General features: G+C 42.6%; 1 non-coding gene across 1 annotated transcript; it reads left to right on the forward strand.

Moving 5' to 3' along the window:
• Positions 1–2,934: 2,934 nt before the first annotated feature.
• trnas-gcu lies at positions 2,935–3,016 on the forward strand. Its single transcript has one exon. It is a non-coding gene; the product is annotated as a tRNA-Ser (tRNA).
• Positions 3,017–4,686: the final 1,670 nt, after the last annotated feature.

Here is a 4,686-nt window from a genome sequence, read left to right on the forward strand (position 1 = left end):
GTAAGACCTTCCCTCCATACCAGGCAACATCCTAGTAAATCTCCTCTGCACCCTTTCCAAAGCTTCCACATCCTTCTTATAATGTGGTGACCAGAACTATACACAATATTCCAAGTGCAGCCAAACTAGATTTTTGTACAGCTGTAGCATAACCTCATGGTTCCGGAACTCAATCCCTCTATTAATAAAAGCTAAAACACTGTATGCATTAACAACCCTGTCAACCTGGGTGGCGACCCGTGTACCTGGACACCGAGATCTCTCTGCTCATCTACTCTACCAAGAATCTTACCATTAGCCCAGCACTTTGCATTCCGGTTACTCTGACTAAAGTGAATCACCTCACACTTGTCTGCATTAAACTCCATTTGCCACCTCTCAGCCCAGCTCTGCAGCTTATCTATGTCTCTGTAACCTACAACATCCTTTGTCACTATCCACAACTCCACCAACCTTAGTGTCATCTGCAAATTTACTAACCCACCCTTCTACCCCCTCATCCAGGTTGTTTACAAAAATGACGAACAGCAGTGGATCCAACACAGACCCTTGCGGTACACCACTAATAACTGGACTCCAGGATGAACATTTCCCATCAACCACCACCCTCGGTCTTCTTTCAGCAAGTCAATTACTGATCCAAACTGCTCTATCTCCCACAATCCCATTCCTCTGCATTTTGTACATAAGCCTACTGTGGGGAACCTTATCAAACACCTTACTGAAATCCATATACACCACATCAACCAGTTTACTCTCATCTACCTGTTTGGTCACCTTCTCAAAGAACTCTAAGGTGTGTGAGGCACGACCTACCGTCACAAAACCGTGCTGACTATCCCTAGTCAAATTAATCTTTTCTAGATGATTATAAATCCTCTCTTTTATAACCTTTTCCAACACTTTACCAACAACTGAAGTAAGGCTCACTGGTCTATAATTACCAGGGTTGTCTCTACTCCCCTTCTTGAACAGGGGAACTATTCCTGTCGACAATGACAATTTAAAGATAAATGCCAAAGGCTCAGCAATCTCATCCCTGGCTTCTGGGACTTAGCTATTTTCACAGTCTGCAGGATTTCTAATACCTCTTCCTTGTGAACCTCAATCACACCTAGTCTAGTAGCCTGTATCTCAGTAATCTCCTCGACAACATTGTCGTTTTCTAGAGTGAATACTGTTGAAAAATATTCATTTATTGCTTCCCCTATCTCCACTGTATCCACACACCACGTCCCACTACTATCCTTGATTAGCCCTGCAAAATGAGCTGATTTAGGGCAGCATGATGGCTCAGTAGTGCTGTCTCACAACACTAGGGACCCGAGTTCAATTTCAGTCTTGGATGACTGTCAGTGTCAAATTTGCACGTTCTCCACGTGCATTTCCTCCGGGTGCTCGGGTTTCGTTCTACAGTCCAAAGATGTGCAGGATAGATAGATTGGCTGTACAATGGGCCATAATGTTTTTAAGAAATGCTTTGTCTTTGACAAAAATATCCAAAAAGACTGATTATTCCAATGCTCTCCAGCATCCCAAGCAGATGTTTGCAGGTAAAGGGACGGCTGGAAAATGGGAAGCCTTCAGAAATGAGAGAACAAGAATCCAGAGAAAGTATATTCCTGTCAGGGTGAAAGGGAAGGCTGGTAACTATAGGGAATGCTGGATGACTAAAGAAATTGAGGGTTTGGTTAAGAAAAAGAAGGAAGCATATGTCAGGTACAGACAGGATAGATCAAGTGAATCCTTAGAGTATGAAGAAAGTAGGAGTGTACTTAAGAGGGAAATCAGGAGGGCAAAACAGGGACATGAGATAGCTTTGGCAAATAGAATTAATGAGAATCCAAAGGGTTTTTACAAAAATATTAAGGACAAAAGGGTAACCAGGGAGAGAATAGGGCCGCTCAAAGATCAGCAAGGCGGCCTTTGTGTGGAGCCACAGAAAATGGGGGAGATACTAAATGAATATTTTGCATCTGTATTTACTGTTGAAAAGGATATGGAAGATATAGACTATAGGGAAATAGATGGTAACATCTTGCAAAATGTCCAGATTACAGAGGAGGAAGTGCTGGGTGTCTTGAAACGGTTAAAGGTGGATAAATCCCCAGGACCTGATCAGGTGTACCCGAGAACTCTGTGGGAAGTTATAGAAGTGATTGCTGGGCCTCTTGCTGAGATATTTGTATCATCGATAGTCACAGGTGATGTGCCAGAAGACTGTTTAAGAAGGGTGGTAAGGACAAGCCAGGGAACTGGAGACCAGTGAGCCTGACCTCTGTGGTGGGCAAGTTGTTGGAGGGAATCCTGAGGGACAGGATGTACATGTCCTGAGGGACAGGAAAGGCAAGGACTGATTAGGGATAGTCACCATGGCTTTGTGCGTGGGAAATCATGTCTCACAAACTTGATTGAGTTTTTTGAAGAAGTAACAAAGAAGATTGAGGGCAGAGCAGTAGATGTGATCTATATGGACTTCAATAAGGCGTTCGACAAGGTTCCCCATGGGAGACTGATTAGCAAGGTTAGATCTCATGGAATACAGGGAGAACTAGCCATTTGGATACAGAACTGCCTCAAAGGAAGACGACAGAGGATGGTGGGTTGTTTTTCAGACTGGAGGCCTGTGACCAGTGGAGTGCCACAAGGATCGGTGCTGGGCCCTCTACTTTTTGTCATTTACATAAATGATTTGGATGTGAGCATAAGAGGTACAGTTAGTAAGTTTGCAGATGACACCAAAATTGGAGATGTAGTGGACAGTGAAGAGGGTTACCTCAGATTACAACAGGATCTTTACCAGATAGGCCAATGGGCTGAGAAGTAGCAGATGGAGTTTAATTCAGATAAATGTTTATTGGTCAGAGTATTGAGTGCAGGAGTTGTGGCAGGACATTGGTTAGGCCACTGTTGGAATACTGCATGCGCCCATCTGACGAGGTGGCCGAGAGGTTAAGGCGATGGACTGCTAATCCATTGTGCTCTGCACGCGTGGGTTTGAATCCCTCTCTCGTTGCTGTTACCGACTATTTTCAATGTTGGAATACTGCATGCAATTCTGGTCTCCTTCCTATCGGAAAAATGTTGTGAAACTTGAAAGGGTTCAGAAAAGATTTACAAGGATGTTGCCAGGGTTGGAGGATCTGAGCTACAGGGAGAGGCTGAATAGGCTGGGGTTGTTTTCCCTGGAGTGTTGGAGGCTGAGGGGTGATCTTAGAGGTTTACAAAATTGAGGGGCATGGATAGGATAAATAAGCAAAGTCTTTTCCCTGGGGTTGGGGAGTCCAGAACTAGAGGGCATAGGTTTATGGTGAGAGGGGAAAGATATAAAAGAGACCTAAGGGGCAACTTTTTCACGCAGAGGGTAATACGTATATGGAATGAGCTGCCAGAGAATGTGATGGAGGCTGGTACAATCGCAACATTTAAGAGGCATTTGGATGGGTATATGAATAGTAAGGGTTTGGAGGGATATGGGCTAGGTGCTGGCAGGTGGGACTATATTGGGTTGGGATATCTGGTCAGCATAGATGGGTTGGACCGAAGGGTCTGTTTCCATGCTGTACATCTCTATGACTCAACCAAAATTCTGCTACCTGTATCCTAACCTGTACAGGACCAGCTCACCCATCACCTCTGCACTCACTGATCTACATTTATTTCCTGGATTCACCAATACTTTGGACAAGAAGAGGAGAATTTTAAGCACTTCTATGATTTCTATTCTCCCCATTTTTGTGACTTCTTTCCTGCCATACAATCTTCAAGAACAGTGTTCCTCCAATGCTGGATCTGGTGTACTCTTGATTTCATTCACTACAACTTTGGGAGTTGCACTTTCAAGATTCCCAAATTGCACCTTTAGAGAGCTTGCATTTAAATAGCACTCTCTAACAAAAATATACCTTGAGTGCTTCATGTGAGCATTAAAGTCTGATACACCCACGTTAGGGGATCTTAGGGCAGATGACCTATTTCTTTCCTATTTTGTAAAAGAAAATTGGTGCAAACTCAAAGGAGCCAGTTAGAAGACTGAAAGGATGGATTTTAAGGAAGTCACAAACTGAAGTTTAGTGTTTTATCAGCTGAAGGAATAGCTGTCAGTTATGCAGTCAGTAATTAAGATAGGGGAATAGCCAGAGAAGTGTTTGAAAATGATCAGACTTTTTAAAAAGTGTTTGCTCAACCAGGAGCTAATGTAGCTGTGTTAACTAAGGTTACGAGGAAGGGTCACTCAACACGAAACATTACTTCGGATTTCTCTCCACATTCGTTGCCACTCCTGAACTTACAGCAATTTCTATTTTTGTTACTAAGATTAGTCACCCATCCTAATATCTTCTCATGACTTGCTGTCTGCTTTTAGTTATTTACACACTTCAACATTTTGGGACATTTCCCTATATGAAATTAATATATTCTAAGTAAACAAACTACTCTCCATAGATACTACCTGATCCTAGCATTCTGTTTTGGATATTGTGGGATTACAAGTTATTTCAAAACTTGATGTCCAAGCTGAAATTTGTATTTGGCTGGAACAGATACAACCACTGTTTAAATTTATCTTGAACAAAACTCAGTTTCTCTCCCTTCAAACATTATTTTTCCTATTAACAAAACTTACAAGTATAAGTTAGAGCTTGAAACACTGGTTTATAACAGAACTGGGATAAGACATGGTGG

The sequence above is a fragment of the Chiloscyllium plagiosum genome, chromosome 10, assembly GCF_004010195.1.
Source record: "Chiloscyllium plagiosum isolate BGI_BamShark_2017 chromosome 10, ASM401019v2, whole genome shotgun sequence".
NCBI classification, from domain to species: Eukaryota; Metazoa; Chordata; class Chondrichthyes; order Orectolobiformes; family Hemiscylliidae; genus Chiloscyllium; species Chiloscyllium plagiosum.